Here is a 17920-nt window from a genome sequence, read left to right on the forward strand (position 1 = left end):
GTGCTTTGTGTGAGGTATCCTACTCCCTCACCTGTGAGATGATTAAGTCAAAATCCCTGCGCTGTAACTCCAGCACGTATGCATTACATTGCTTCCACCTATGGACATGCGAGTGGAAGTAACAGGAAACATTCACATCTGTGCAGGCTTCCTTGTGTCAACATCAGGCCCAGGGGGAGGGCAGGAAAGTGTGGGAAGGTATAGATGAGACTCACCAAGACGCTGGTGCTGTCACCAGCACCACTGACTCAGACCCAGAGGATCTGCTCCTTCTTCCAAAGCAATCTTCCCTCAGATGTAATCGGATTAAAACACTGTTGTCTTCAGCATTTAGAACAAGAAACAATTAGTCCTTCATGTCCAGTTACCAATAACCCTCTGCATATTTATTTTGCAAAGGGTTCTACATTTCACAATTAGTGATTAGGAGAAAATGAAGATTCTGTATAACATAACTATATGCTTTATTGCTAAAGTTTTGGTAAATTTTTCTTCCTTAGAAAGTGAATAGTAAATAAAACTGAAGGTGCATGTGATTATTTGGATAAGAGATGATTTCTCACAGCAAATTACCTTAGACTTATCACTAGAAACACTAGAAATTGGATTTTATGATTACATACCTGGATGAATTTGTTTTTGAGTCATTATTTTCCAAAAACCCAAACTCAGAGGTGAAACCAAGTCTGGACAATTCAATTCCAGTTAATGGCAATCTTCATGTAACTGAATCATGACACAGTGGAATCTAACAGAGGTATCAGACTATTACACGGTAAACTAATCAAATGATTCAAAAACTCATAAGATAATCCTGTTGAGGATTTAACAATTAACAGGGTGGAAACACTGTATGTTTAATGATTAAAGGTAACAGGCAGAAAAAAATAATTGCATTTAAAATGAGTAGTTACGTGCAAAATTTTTTATTTTTTAATTTATTTTTTATTTTATTTTAGAGAGCAGGGGAGGGAGGGAGAAAGAGAGGAAGAGAAATACTGATGTGAGAGAGAAACTCAATTGGTTGCCTTCTGCAAGCAGCCCACCAACGACTGAGCACTGAACCCACAACACAGGCAAGTGACCTCACAGGAAAGGAACCAGCAACCTTTCCATTTGCAGGATGCAGGACAAGGCCCAACTGACTGAGCCATGCTGGCCAGGGCTATTCATTCTTATGTTTAGGGTAGGGATCAGTTGTTAAACTATTGATTAACACAAAGGGAACTAGTACTTTCTTGACTTCACATTGAAAATCCAGGGATTCAGATACCAATTGCATTATCTACAAAAGGAGCAGGAAAAATAAGATTACGCAATACAAAATTTCCAGTTATAAAAACAGTCACAGGATATAAAGCACAGCATAGGAAATACAGTCAATAATAATGTAATAACTATGTATGGTGTCAGGTGGGTACTAGACTTATGGTGATCACTTTTTAGGGTACATAAATATCTAATCACTATGTTGTGCACTTGAAACTAATATAATATTGCATGTCAACTATAACTGAATTTTTAAAGCCTCCTATTTTTTAATTTGTTTTATTTTTGCATAATGGCTTACTGTGTTTTTCTTCTACTACTACTGCTGTGTGGAGCGTGTAGGAAGCAGTGACATGACAGAAAGGTTGAAAAAGCAGAGCAAAAGTCCAATTCTATTCAGCAATACCAAACATGAAACAGCGACATTTTAAAATACATGCAACGAAGTCTGTTATAAATGCAAGAGCACATAGTACTCTGACATACATGCACCAATGTTTCAAGTAAACATGAAAAGTGACTTAGCAGCACTGTGAAAGTATGTGCAACACTATCGAATACGACACTCATATTATTTTTAATTCAATATCACAGAAATAAAATTTGCCTTGAAGAGAGAAGCAAGAATCATATTGATACAGCAAAGCCTTCCCCACTTCTCAAAGAGGTGAGTGAAACTGTTACTATTTTTTTGAAGTGGAGGAGATTAAAGAAATGTTGCACTGAGAAGAATTCTCTACCTGACACTGAGAGCTGTGGTGGAGGCTGCAAAACTTTTTTAGTAAAAGTCATAGCACTTGATGTAAGAAAGAGATGAGGAGGGAAGGAATCCACAGTTTCTCATTAAAAAAAATTCCATGGAAATTTACTCTCCTGTGGTCAATCTATACGTATAATTTCTGAGACCTTCTCAATTCAGGAGTCTAAAATAATGACTCTGGCATCACACGTCATTTGCCCCATGTTAATTCTAATTATCTGCCATTCCCCTCTTCATTCAATCAACAAGTATTTATTAAGTAGCCCTCATTTTCATGCAACTGTGAAGGTGCTGTGCAGGAGGAAGAGATGAGCATGACACTATGCCTCTCTCCTCAACAAACTTTCATAACAAGGATGCCCTGTGCCCCTCAGGGTCAGAGAGAAATGACCTGCTGAAGATAACGTAGGAAGTCCAGTTGTCCGAGGCAGGGCTGACTGAGGTTTCACCTGCACTCACACAGTGCTGTTGGCTTTCAGAGTGCTTTGTCCACACAAGCTGTTGTCTGAAAAGAACTGCATGAGGAGGTTATGAGTACTGCCACTCAGTTTTTACCAATAACTAAAGGGATTTGGGATTTTAGGCCCTTCACCCTTCTTTATAAGGGACCTAACTACAGACCAGAGTACATGAAGTATAGTACTTGATAACCATGTCATGGCATGCCCCCTGGGGGCGGGGGGGTGTGATTTCAGACTCTCCGCTGGGCAGTCGGGGAAACTTGAAACATCTGAAGTGTTTGACGTGGAGCAAATTGATTTCATTCTCTGATCCAAGTTATCTCAATACAGCCAATAAATATGTATCATCTCTTTAAGATGATAGATTAATAGGTAAATAGATGGATAGATGGATGATTGATTGATTGATTGATAGAGACACAGAGAGAAAGAATCCATAGCTAACTTATTAATTAGGAAATTTTCTTGGTTTTATGAGGTATCCTATAACTATTCTGAAGAATCTGACTTCATCTATAATATTTTATTTCTTGTATTAAACTATAAGGAAAATATGAACTAATATTAACAACTGTCATTTATGGGGGTATTCAGTTGTTTATGGTAATAGCCTTTTCACTTCTTTTTTATTTTGGCAGTTACCAAATATCTCCCAATTTTTAAACAACTCTAATAATTTTTCCAAAACAATTTAGCTTTTCCATGCTCACATGCAGTTAGAGTGGTCTCTTCTGCCACATTGAAGGACAAGCTTTTTGTAGGGAGAATAGTTCTAAAGAGTTTTACTTCCCACTCATATCCATGCCACCAGAAAGCTCTCTGCATCACATACTTTAAAAGGAAAATATTCACTTACAAGGAAGGATGTGAATAAGGATTAAAATGAGACTCAGTTAAGAGAAATAGTTACCTTAACTGTACTTACATCACTCCTGGAGTTTCAACATACGGACATTTTATGTTCATATACATACAAGGGGAGACCAAAAAAACCTGAAATTTATTTATAAAAAATGTGTATTTACTCTTACATGTTTAAACTTCAATCACCTTCAAAGTACTCCCTGAGCCTATTTAATACAACACACTTATCAAGACATATTTTTCACTGTTCGAAACAATTTTGATCTCACCGATTTTGATGCCTTTTAGTGCTTCTGCCATTTTTTGTTTCATTCCTTCCACATCAGCAAAATGTTTTTCTTTGAGGACTTTTTTCATCTGGAGAAGCAAAACAATGTCATTTGCATGGAGATTGGGTGAACAGGAAGGGTGGGGCATAGGGGTCATGCCATTTTTGGTAAAAAACTGCTGAACACTCACCATGGTGTGGGCAGGTGCACTTGAAAATACCCCATCATGAAATGGGCAAATGTGTAGAAAGAGTCTCAAAAAAAATTCACTGAATCAGAATTCATACTCTCTCAACAATGCCAGTTGGTACACTGATACAAATGAGGTCCTAGAACACTCACCTAGCTGGGGAAGCCTTTACCACAAGATAATTCTCTTTTAGGGGGTCCCCTTCATATATAACATATAGACATTATATAGCCATATAAACACATTAGAAACAGAGTGTTAATAGTATAAGGCTATTCAAAGCGTGAGGCTGAGACAGGAGTGGGAATGAGGGGGATTACCTATAAAGTGATGGGATAGAACTTCCAGACCATGAGGGTCAATGAGTATGGCCATCTCCAGAAAAGAATCTTTTAGGAATGGAGATCTGGTCAACATTTTGTGATAATTTAATGGAATTGACAAATATAATGGACATATTCTGTTTCCATCAAAACTTTTGAGGTAAAAGTTAATCAGAGAAAGAGACAAACCTCCATGTCCAGCACAAAATTCTGAAGTCAGGCAAGAGTATGGAGAGCACCACCTCAACCCCTCCACTCACCTTTAAGGAAAGAGATACCCACAGGCCAGCTCTTGTCTTCTGGCTGCTTCTTGTCTCACTGGTCCTACAGCCACCAGACACCGGAGAGCAGCCCTTCCTGTTGTTGTGACTGCCAGTTTGAGTCTGTCACTGCTTGTGTCCATGTCTGTAGGACTAGGCAATAAGCAGACAAGGATTTGGAGGGGCTTGCAGGAATCAGGGTTTTAACTCACTAAAAAGTTTTTGGTGATTCCTGAGCTTTTTAATTTTGTTTTGAAAACATTTATGTCATATTGGCCCAGAGTTCTAAGTCTACAGGTGCCAATTTTATGGCTAAATTTTACATATTAGCTTCTAACTTTTACATATTAGCTGCAGTTGTATACACTTTCTCCCGCAGATACTGTGGCTTCCAGCATCATTAGTACACATGACGCCTTTCAGTATCAGGTGCTGTGCTTTCACCAAATAGTGAGCATTGCTGTGCACAGGCACGTCTGTTGCTGATGAACCAGCCACTATGGAATCTGTACAAAGTGGCATTATTTGTGGTCCATCTTTGTAGCTATGTAGCTATTGCCGAGAAGCCCAGGCATACTTCTATTAGAAAGGCAGCCTGGCTGGCGTAGCTCAGTGGATTGAGCTTGGGCCTGCGAACCAGAGGATCGCGGGTTCGATTCCCAGTCAGGGCACATGCCTGGGTTGCAGGCCGGTTCCTTGCAGGCTAACTACCAGCAGGGAACGCACTAAAGGCAACCATACATTGATTTTTCTCTCCACTCCCCACTCCTCACTCCTTTCCCTCTAAAAAGATAAATAAATAAATAAAATCTTAAAAAAAAAAAAAAAGAAAGGCAGGATAGTAAAGTGATTAAGAGTTCTGGAAACAGGCTTGACTCCCAATATATATTATCTGTAAAGTGAGTAGGGTAATGTTCTCTGCTCATGTGGTCATTGTCGCCTGATACAAAGTATCAGCCATGTAATATGAAAAATAGAGACATTTATTGAAGAAGATACAAGAAACATTGTACATAGAACAATGATGCCTCAGTCCCCTTCAAAGTAAACATCTTCAGAATCACACAGTTCTTCTAATAGCCATCAATTGCCCCATCGTATTTTCCTGAATCTCATCGATGATCTGAAATCCCTTCCCTTTCAAACGGGATTTTAGTTTTGGGAAAAGCCAGAAGTTGCAGGGTATCAAATCTGGGCCATAGCAGGGCTGAGTCACCTGGGTGATTTGATGTTTTGCCAAAAAACACTGCATAAGCCATGATGCATAGGCAGGTGTATTGTCGTGATGAAGCTGCCAACCACCAGCTGCCCATAGCTAGAGCCTTGTAAATCACTTGAATAGTTTCCATGGAGGAGTGTTCAAGTTTAATGCAAAATTTGATGCAGATTCATTATTCTACTCACTCAGTCATTTTGAATGTGATGGCCATACAGTACATGCTCACTCTACCACATTTACTGCCCCCACTGACTAGTACAGTGAAGTCATCATTGTTCACGCATATGCATCCCCGTCCACTCTCCTTGGCTGTCAGGTTCCATCGATGTCGCACAAACTGTTCTCATTATGTTAACAACGGCTGGACTTTTTCCAGACAGAATTCATTGTATGTTAACATTCGGGTATGACAGCAGCAGCAAAAATGGTTGTGCAAGTGGTGGTACTTCTTACTGTGTGTAAGTGGAAGGGAAAGTTACAATGAGAAGGATCATAGAAATGGTCAAGTGGAAGCTCTCGAGGGGGTGAGCCACATCATGGAGCACTCCTCCGCCTGCCTGTAGAAACATGTTTTTAGCCCAACTTCCCCCAAGATGGTTATTACGGAAACTCAAGGCCTTCCTCATAATAAAATCAGAGAAAGGAAAACCATGTGATTTGTATTGATGAGGAGGCATTCACTGATCTAACAACCAGAGTGAGTTCATGACACTAAGGTCTGGGGAAGAAAAGGCACCAGTGTTTGTTCCCTCAGGGCAGAATATTAAGAAAGAGGTATTTAGAAGTACCTTAGAGTTAAAATGTCTACTTTCTGAAACTTTGCAAACTTTCAAGCTAGTTTCAGGGAAGGGGCCAAAAACTATAAGGAAGTGACACACAATATCCTACCTTAGATTCAGTAATTCAGAACTACACATGCCTGTGTTCATGTGAGTCCCTAGAAAAAGGAGCTTTGTGCTCATAAGTGTCTGGTTTTGACTGACCACCTTCTCAGAGGGCATTGCCATTAAATATAGTATTACCAGTACGAATGTGTGGTTAGCACTGTAAAGAACATGTCATTTCTCTTTTAAAGTACCTGTTCAAAGAGAAATAAACACAACCTTCTAAGATGCCACCATCCAGATTAAATCATCTAAAATTTATTCAGCATTGTATTCTGCTTTCTTTCCGAAGGAATACCCCACTCCACACTGACAAAGAGGTATTCCTTGTTTTGGTGCACTGGCCAACTCTTTTTTCCCTTTCTTAACCATTAAAGAGAGGGTGTCCTGGCAGTGCCAACAGTAGCATCCAGAACTGTAATTTTTCCAAATCGCTGGTTTTGTTTAGCAAGATGGAGTTGGAAGTCCACAGCAGTTTGTGACAACACTTGCATGGGGTGCTTAGACATGCAAAACAGTTAACAACACTCAGAGGAAATCTCACACCAGAGTCAAGCCAACATCTCAGAATGAGGTCACTTAAAATCGCTTTTCAGCTTTCAGCTTGAATCTGCCTTCCTATTGGGTCCTAGAGGGCCAGAGTACACACAGGGGTTCCCTGGCCATGTGCCAGTGGCCTGTCCTTGGTTCTGAGAACAGGAAATGGCCAGTACCTCAATGTGCCTGACTAGGGCTGTGGCCCGGCAGAAGCCAGCAGTCTCATTTTGGCACATGCAGCTTTGTCTTCACAGATCAACCCTCGTCTGTCTGTGAAATTCCTGCTGACTCTTCGAGATCCAACTCAGATATGACCTAAGTTACAAACTTACCCAAATTGCCCCAAAGAGGTTGTTGGTGACATCATATTTTTTGTAAATGCCTCTCCATAACACATCACTCACCCTACATGTTTACTGATATTTCTCACAACCCTGTTTAACTGGGTAATTCCTCAGGTACAAATGCATTATCTTATAGGTGGGTGCCTACAAACAGCCCAAAACCTCACGTAGAAGCCACTATTTGAATCAAACAAAAGTTTGTAAAAAATAAGTGGATGAATCAACATACTTAAAGTTGCTTTATGGCCCTTACCACTGTGGCTCAATTGTTTGGGTGTCGTGCCACAAAGCCAGAGGTCGCCTGCTTAATTCCCAATCAGAGTACATGCCTCAGTGGTGGGTTCGGTCCCTGGTTGGGATGCACATGAGAGGCAACGATATTTTTTTCTCACATCGATATCTCTCTCCCTTTCTTTCTCCCACCTTCCCCTCACTATAAAAATTAATGAATAAAAGCCGAATAAATAAATAAATAAGTAAATAAAGTTACTTTATGTTTGGGATTTTGTCAATATGCCTGTGTTTTTTTCTCCTAAAATCTTAGGACATGATATCTCACTCATGAAGATGTATAGTGGCATAAAATGTACTCCTTTCAACTTTAAAAAAATATGGAGTATATTTTCTTTTTTCAAACAAACAAGTATAACTCTAACAAGAAAAACTTCCTTCTTATTATTAAACTTTTTTTAGATTTTTTATTTATTTATCTTTAGAGGGGAAGGTAGGAGAGAGGGAGAGAAATATCAATGTATGGTTGCCTCTCATGCATCCCCTGCCAGGAACTGGCCTGCAACCCAGGCATGTGCCCTGACTGGGAATCGAACCACAATCCTTTGGTTCTCAGACCCGCACTCAATCCACTGAGCTAAACCAGCCAAAGTGAAACTCTTTCTCAACTGAAAGTTGAAAATCTGTGTTCTAGTTTTAGGTATGTTCAGATATTCCATACAGATACTTTTGCTTACATAAAAACCCACCAAGTAGAAGAGAGAAGTCCTGAGCATTTTCCTAAGAGTGGGTTCTAATTGACATGCAGGGTCATTTTGACAGGAGATCTAAAGAAGCAAATTTTCCGCTAGATTTTACTAAATTTAGAAGTCATACCAATTGTTTAAACTTGTTAGATTCACCTAGAATATGGTTTGTGCTTTTTTCTTCCTTTGCCCTGGCCATATGAGAAGCAATAAGGAGGAAGGAGGTATTTGTGTTTCCTGCTGATAAAAAAAAGTAGGGCTAACATTTTGTAAATTTATTTCTCAAAGATTTTTGTGACATTTAATAAGTGGCACAAAAATATTTTTTAAAATTATACATAATGATTTTTACATTTTTTGATGCTCAATTTCTGAAAATTCTCTGGATTAAAATTGCTATAGTCTTGGGCCAAGATAGAGGCAAAGGTGGACATACTATGTCTCCTCACACAACCAGAAGAGGGATGACAACAATTTAAAAACAAAAACAGCCAGAACTGACAGAAAATCAAACTGTATGGAAGTCCAACAACCAAGGATTTAAAGAAGAAACATTCATCCAGACCAGTAGGAGCGGGGGAGACAGGCAACCAAGCAGAGAGGACTCATGGCAAGGTGGCAGCTGGCAGACCCAGTGAGGTGACAGATTATGGACTGGGTAGTCCCACACTCATATGCAGATAAACCGGGAGGAACAACTGTGGAGCAGGACTGATTGCACTACCCAGGGCTCGAGTGCGAGAAAATAAAGCTTCAAACCACTGATTGAAAACACCTATGGGGGTTGAGGCAGCAGCAGGAGGAACTCCCAGCCTCACAGGAGAGTTCGTTGGAGAGACCCACAGAGTCCTAGAATGTACACAAACCCACCCACATGGGAATCAGCACCAGAAGGGCCCAATTTACTTGTGTGAAGTAGGGGAAGTGACTGAAATCTGGCAGAGAGCGGAGCCAGTGCCCCTGTTCCCTCTTGGACCCCTTCCCCACATACAGCATCACAGCCCAGCGACTTGGGTTACATAGCCGGGGAGAACACCTAAGGCTCCACCCCTCAGTATACAACAGGCATGTTAAGACAATAAAAAAATGGCCCAAACAAAAGAACAGATCAAAGCTAGAGAAAAAAATACAAGAGATGAGGAGATAGCCAACCTCTCAGAAGCACAGTTCAAAACACTGGTAATCAGGATGATCACAGAATTGGTTGAATTTGGTCACAAATTAGATGAAGGAACAAAAGCTACGCTAAGTGAAATAAAGAAAAATGTACGGGAATCAATAGTTATGGGAAGGAAACAGGGACTCGAATCAACAGTGTAGATCAGAAGGAAGAAAGAAACATCCAATCAGAAAAGAATGAAGAAAAAATAATTTAAAAAAACAAGGAGAGGCCTAGGAACCTCCCAGGTATCTTTAAACATTCCAACATCTGAATTATAGGGGTACCAGAAGGAGAAGAGGAAGAGCAACAAGTGGAAAACTTATCTGAACAACTAATGAAGGAGAACTTCCCCAATCTGGTAAAGGAAATAGACTTCCAGGAAGTCCAGGAAGCTCAGAGAGTCCCAAAGAAGTTGGGCCCGAGGAGGAACACACCAAGGCACATCATCATTACATTACCCAAGAGAGAATCCTAGAAGCAGCAAGAGAAAAGGAGACAGTTACCTACAAAGGAGTTCCCATCAGACTGTCAGCTGATTTCTCAAAAGAAACCTTGCAGACAAGAAGGGGCTGGAAAGAAGTATTCCAAGTCGTGAAAGGCAAGGACCTACACCCAAGATTGCTCTATCCAACAAAGCTGGTATCATTCAGAATGGAAGGGCAGATAAACTGCTTCCCAGATAAGGTCAAGTTAAAGGAGTCCATCATCACTAACCCCTTATTATATGAAATGTTAAAAGGATTTATTAAATAAAAGATAAAAATATGAATAGTAAAATAACAGCAAACTCACAATTATTAACAACCACACCTAAAACAAAAACAAAATCAAACTAAGCAAACAACTACAATAGGAACAGAATCACAGAAATGGAGATCACATGGAGGGTTAGCAACAGGGGAGGGGGGTAGAGAGAAGGAAAAGATACATGGAATAAGTAGCATGGATGGTAGATAGAATATAGAAAGGGAAGGTTAAGAATAGTATAGGAAATGTAGAAGCCAAAGAACTTATATGTATGACCCATGGGCATGAACTAAAGTGGGGAATGTGGGTGGGAGGAGGTGTGCAGGGGTGGAGGGAAGGGGGGGAAATGGGACAACTGTAATGGCATAATCAATAACATATATTTTTTAAAAAACAAAAATAAATGCTATTGTCTGAATGCCTCATCTCCTCCCAATTCATATGCTGAAATTTAACCCCAATGTGACTGAGTGAAGAGGTGAGGTCTTTGGAAAGTGATGAGGTCATGAGGGTGGAGCCTCCATCATGGGATTGGTGCCCATATAAGAGACCTCAGAAAGCTTCCTCATCCCTTTTTCCATGTGAGGTCACAGCAAGAAGACACCAGCTATGAACCAGGAAGAGTGTCCTAACCAGACTCTGAACCTGCTGGTGCCTTGACCTTGGAATTTCAGCCTCCAGAACTCTGAGAAACAAGTTTAATTATCGGTAAACCACCCAGCCTATACTAAGTTGTTATAGCAGCCCAAAGGACTAAGACATAGGTCACCCTACATTCTTTCAACTCAGTATTTTCTAAAGGAATGCTAGCTTTCAATAACCGTGTCTCATGGTCTCTGATATTTCACAAGGTTATCACATGATCTCCATTAGGAGGAAACACCTGGAAGATGGAAAAGAAATAGAAACCATCTTAGTCTAAGTAAAGCAGCCACCCATGTATTTCTGGTACCCAGTTCTTTTCTTGTCTCTCCTAATAGATGAGGAAACCTTGGATGTGGAGAGACATGTTGTGGATCAAACAAGTGTCCACACTTAGGACTCTGGGCTAGAGCTTCAGCAATATTTGTCAGACTACTGAAATTATAAAGAAACAATACCTGAATAAAGTCTGCACTCTCTGCTGGCCCCAAAATCTCAATGAGAAAGAATAATAATGAAATGTCTAGTATGATTCACCATCAAAAAAATTGCATTGCCTTCTTTCTTACTGTTATATTTGTTAAGCTATGAAAAATATGACTTAAGCAACTATTATTTTAAATGATTCACAAATATGATAAACAGCAGTAGCTACTACTAATTTAATATCTTCCTCTTGTGAGCCACTGTGCTAGGAACTTGAGAGATATTATCTCAAATCTCACAATAGAATGGTATGATAATTATTATTGTGCTTGATTTCATTGAAAAGCAGCAAGTGAAACACTGAAATTCAAACCTACTTTTTCTGGTTTAAAGCTGAATTCTCTGGACAATACCACATGTGACATAAATTTCTTGACATATTCCAGGGAGCAGGTTAACAGCAATGGAAGAAGTACAGCCTCCCAGAGATGGCAGAACCAATCCATGCACCCAGAGGATCTCAGCAGGACCACGGACATCCACCTGACAGGCAGCTCCCTTGGCCTTGAACTGTTGAGGGGTCACAAGGCCCTCTGATTTCACTGTCCTTCAAATGGATGAACAGAAGGATACTCTACCAATGTGTAATGTGTGTCTGCATGTGTGAATTCTGGTATAATGACACTGCAAGGTGACAGTGTGGACAACATTCTCTCACTTTGCCCAAGTTTGAGAAACTATCCCCTGCATGGGTTGTGTACACAGCAATTATCTCCTAAGCTGACCTGGGACCACTGCTCATGCTCTGATCATTGGAGGAGCTGTGTTTTACTTAGAGTGAATGAGGTTATTCATAAATAATTCAGGGCTACCAGGAGGGCAAACACCAGTGGGAGAGTATTGTTTCCATTAGACATTAAGTGCAACCAGACCATTAAAGATTCTCCTGTGTATTGGATGCAGCATGTTGTTAGGGTGGGCAAAAGTCATCAGTGCAGAGGTATTAAATTGTTGTTGAAAACAAACTCAATGAAAGATATAGGCTGATGGAAAATGTGCTATGAAAAAGGATGCTGTATCCTATAAGTCTGGCCTTTTTCAGAAGGGCCTGTAACTAGTATCATATGCATGCAGTCCTCAGAGTGTAGTTTCCTTAACTCTGTGTGGTGCTGCTGAGATTCATCAGTGCTGTTTATATGAATACGCAAGTTCATGCTGAGTCTCATCCCATTGGGATGGACCATAATCTGTTTATCTATTCAAAAGTTGGTACATATTTGTTTTTCCCCCACACAATTGTGTGTGTGATTGTGACTAGAGCAGTTATAAACATTCATGCACAGGTGTGTGCCATTATATTTTCACTTCACTTGAGTAACAATATCTATAGTGCAATTGCTGGACTTATGATAAGTATATGTTTAATTTTATAAGAAACTGCCAAACTATTTTCAGAATGGATTGTTACATTTTGCATAGACATCAACCATGTATAATAGTGCCCACTGATCTACATCCTGGCCACATCTATTGCTGTCAGGTTTCTGTNTACAGACATTAGACATTAAGTGCAACCAGACCATTAAAGATTCTCCTGTGTATTGGATGCAGCATGTTGTTAGGGTGGGCAAAAGTCATCAGTGCAGAGGTATTAAATTGTTGTTGAAAACAAACTCAATGAAAGATATAGGCTGATGGAAAATGTGGTGTTTGCCCTCCTGGTAGCCCTGAATTATTTATGAATAACCTCATTCACTCTAAGTAAAACACAGCTCTGCAGATCTGATCTACATGATAATAGTGCCCACTGATCTACATCCTGGCCACATCTATTGCTGTCAGGTTTCTGTCTGTCTACATGTTTTTAGTTATTCTAGTAGTAGAGAATGAATATCTTAGTGTAGTTTTAATTTGCATTTCAGTAATTACTAATATCTATCCAATGTGCTTATTGAATATCTGTATTTTTGATAAAGTATCCCAATACTTTCCTCATTAAATATTAGATTGTCTTTTTATTATGGAATTTGGAAATAAATAAAATATATATATATACATACACACACATACATATATGATTAGCCCTTTATTAGATATGTGTTTTTCAAATATTTTCCCAACCTCTGTTTTATCTTTTTATTTACTTAGTAATGTCTCTCATAAAGAAAGAGTTTTTAATTTAATGAAGTTTAATTTATCAGTGTTTCTTTTATGGTTTTATGTGTAAATTATGAATCAAAGTTTATTTTTGCATATATAGATACCCAGTTGTTTCAGCACCAATTGTTGAAAAGATTACTCTTTTTCACCGAGTTGCCCTGGCACAATTGTCGGAAATCAATGACGGCTTCCAGTGACACATATAGAGATTATGCCAATATACATTTTCTCTGTTACTCTGTCTCTATAGAAAGTCTTGAAATCAGGTAGTAGTCTTTTTCAAAACTGTTTTGGCTATCTTATGTCATTTGTTTTCCACATATATTTTAGAAAGCCTGTAAACTTTAACACAAATAAGCTGTTGCAATTTTGACTGTGTTGAGTATATTAGACAGTTTTGAGAGAATCAACTGTTTTTTATTTTTATATCTACAAACATGGTATATATTACTTCTTTACAAATTTTATTTAGAGTTTCATTTTTCTCAACAACATGTTATAGTTTTCAGCAGAGAAATTTTACACATTTATTTCAGGTTTTTTCTATATATTCCATAATTTTGATGTTATCACTAATATATTTTACTTTCAATTTCTTTTTTATTGACATTATAAAAATGATTTCTATATTTTGAGCCTATTCCTCAGAATTTGCTAAACTTATCTATTCTAGTTGCGTTTTTCAGAATCTCTGGGATTTTCTTTAAAAATTATTTTACCTTCAAATAAAGTTTCATGTTGCCTTTTCAATATCTAGCTTTTAAAAGAATACTTTTCAATATTTAGCTTATTGATTTCATTATATGTATAAATATGAAAAAAGAAATGAGAGGCCCTCCTTGCCTCATTCCCAATGTTAGGGTGAATTTTTTCACAGTTGAATATGATGTTTTCTATTGTTTAAGAATGTTCTGTTATAATGTTAAAGAAGTCTCCTTTTCTTAATGGGTTTGATTTAAAATCATATAATCATATGTTTTTCTATTTAATCTATTGACGGAGGAAATTACAATAATTTATTTTCAAATGTTCATGTAACACTACATTCTTGGGATGAATTTAAATTGGTCATCATACCTTTTTCCCATACTGATGACTTGGTTTTTCAAAATTTTGTAAATGATTGCTATGTGTCTACATTATGTGAAGTACTGTTCTTTAGTATTTCTTCCTGCAATATTTTCATATGACCTCACTTCAGAGAAGCTATGGTCTCATCAAGTGAGTTGAGATTTATTCTCTCCTGTTTTTTCTGGAAGACTTTATGTTGGATTGCTATTATTTCTTGCATAAATTCTTTCATAGGTTTTACCTGGGAAGACATCTTGCAGGGATTCCTTTCAAATCACTCCCCTGGGCCCTTCTGCCTGGTCTATCAGGGCCTTAGGGAGAGTTATGGCGGTGTTTTGACACAGGTTTGATGGTATACGTGGAAATCATTGGAATAACTTAAACTCCAGTTCAGAGCAGGCCATCAGAATCTAGGAACCCAGCTGTTGAGATAGAAAGAAACTCAAAAGCAGAGGGCACTTTAGAAGGAACATAAACCTCTGATAGTGCACGGATTTGCCCAAAGGCTTCCTGCCTGAGCCAATCTGATTCTTATCAGAGCCTGCCTGCCAGGGAACAGTTTCAAACCACAGTGCCCATCTGAAAACTGGAAAGGCCTTGAGGATGACCTGTCTAATTCCCCCTCTGATGTTTAAATCCATCCACAGCAACCAGCTCTGTGGGTCCCAACCTCTGTCTGTGCCTGATTCCTGGAACTTACCACTACCTAAGGCAGGGTTTTTATCCTCAGACAGCTCTGAAGATGAGCATTGAGTCCAAACTGCCTGCTTTGAACTTCACATTTTGGTTTTAGTTGACAAAAGAGGTCCAGTGGAATGAATCGCCCACCTCTTTCACAGGTTAGCCCTTCAGATGCTTGGGAAGACTCACTGCACCTCCACCAACTTTCCAGCTTTCCACTCACATTCCAGTTCTTTCAATAATTACTCAAAAGACATCTCACCATTCTGGCCACTATTTTTTAATCTTACTCTGTCTATTAATGTATTAAGCTGAGAAATAAATCCACTTCTGATATTATCTGAAAAGGACAAGAAAAGGGAAAAGGGTCTATTCCCAAATTATGCTCCCAAAAATACAGCATTAACATTTTTTCTTGGAGTTACAGGACATTGTCACATCAGACCAGGTGATCAGCACCATAAGGTCTCCCTATATTTACATCAGTTGAATTCCTGAAACAAAGCTTTTCATCTGCTTGAAAAAGATTACATGCACAGAGGAGGAAAAAAATGGCCTAAAATGAGAATAACATTTTATTTTCAAACTCCTACATTTGACTTTTCAGAAAATAAGGTTTCATCAATTCCCAGGGGAGGCACATAACAAAAATCATTCTCAGAACTTTTTGGCCAAAATTTATAAACAGATTATTTCTTTACTTTAGAAAATATTTTTAAAACCACATACCCAAACACACAACTTAAGCACTTCACAAGATCTTTTATGCCTGTTACTCATATATATTAACAGGAACTTTCATGGAATTCTGTATCTATTGAACTATATTGTCATTAAATCTGAGAAATGCAAAGTCCAAATTTTAAAATAGGTAATTATGTCAGAAAACACGAATTCTGCCAAATGCTGGTGTTTTAAATAATATCAGCTGATACAATCAACATTGTTTCATTTCTCTGCATAATGTGCCTTCTACCACCAACCCAGTAATTGTGTCAAGATATGGAAGGAAATGGTGCTGAGTGATAATGGGGAGAATTTTGCATGGCATAAAGTTCCTCTAGGCTCTCGAGTCATACAGAATTGCTTCAGAATTGCAGTTCTGCCATTTACTAGTTATACAAAATTGGGAAAATTACTTCACACCCTGGGACTTGGTTTTCTTGTGTCAGAGGTAGGCAATAGAAAGGATTGCTGTAATGATGGAGGTAAGTGCCAGGAAGAGATTCTTTCACCAGTAAGCAGCACATGTCATTTTCTATAATGCAGACAATGGGCTAAGTTCCCATCCTCTGAGCCTCTGTCCACACGACCCACCATAAAGAAAATTAAGAAACACACATTCAAATTTTGTAATTCCTGCATCTCCATTTCATATGCAGGCTCTGGGCTACTGTCCATCCCGTATGTTTACCTTCACTAAGAATACCTTTCTTCCTCTAACTAAACTCTATTTCTTTTTCCAAGACCAACCTAGAAGTAAAGCCAGGACGGGTGAATGTGGGGTGCAGACTAAGCCGTACCCTGACCACTCCAAGTGCATCCCAGGTGAGAGAACATCAGCTTCGTCTGCTGCTCATCAGGAGTACGTACTCTCCATCCCCATCCCAGACCTGCCTCGTTAGAATTAGCATTCTAATGTATTCATTCCCAAATGCATTCCCAAATGCATCATATACACACCCCAATCTAGGCAACACTGCTTCCCAGGCTACCACACAGTGAATGAAGAAAAGTGTGATAGAACAAGCATGTGCTGTGAACTTTCAGAGTGTTGGAAGTGACAGCAGCATAGCAAGAACTGGTTGAACAGCCTCATGAGGAAATTGTCAGAAAATAAAGTATTTTTCGCAAGTTCTAATCCTTGAGAGTGAAAACAGGATACCAATATTGCTTTATTTCTGAGCATTATTCTGCCTACCTTTGAAGGATACGTGGAAGAGAGAAGATTGTAGAAACAAAATTCCAGGATCAGCAACTTTTGGTTTTAAATCACCATTGTTTACTTCACGTTACAAAACAAACATAATTGAGGTGGACTCTCTGACCCTGACAGTGTCTAGAAAATAAAGTTGAATGAATGAATGAATGAATGAATGAATGAACGAATGACCCAGAGCCACAGGAAACAAAGAAGCCTGGTTGCAAATGCAGATGATATACGAGATTGTTTGCAGCCCTTATGAGTGATCAATCGTGGAAGTTTTCTGGTAGAAAGAACATGGAGATTTTTGCAAACTGATTAATTGAACATTTAACAGCTTGTTTTCATGTACAGTTTACTCAATTTATATAAGCAATTACTGAATTTGCATGTACAAATGGATGCAGCTGCAAAGCCTAAGGTATTCCTTTTTTATTAGATCTACTAAATTTGAATTAGAAAATGGGTTTAAAAGTCACATTTGTCATAGCGCCCTCTCCAAATGATAAACACAGTGCAACATCCAGTATTTGAAAGGTCATTGGGAAGGTCACTTTTACCAGATAAACTAATAGGATTTGAAATGCATGAAATCCTGTTTTACAGTTAAATTGCAAGACGAGACAAATCTTAATCATTTCCTACCTTGATCAAGTCCTGGTGCTTCAACTGTATTAATTAGTTATGCAGAAACCGGCTGGAGGATTTCAGCTAGCAATATAGTGAAACAGTTCACAATGATGATATTAG

This window comes from Sturnira hondurensis, unplaced genomic scaffold (genome assembly GCF_014824575.4).
Source record: "Sturnira hondurensis isolate 20B ecotype Veracruz unplaced genomic scaffold, ASM1482457v3 Scaffold0021214, whole genome shotgun sequence".
NCBI lineage: Eukaryota > Metazoa > Chordata > Mammalia > Chiroptera > Phyllostomidae > Sturnira > Sturnira hondurensis.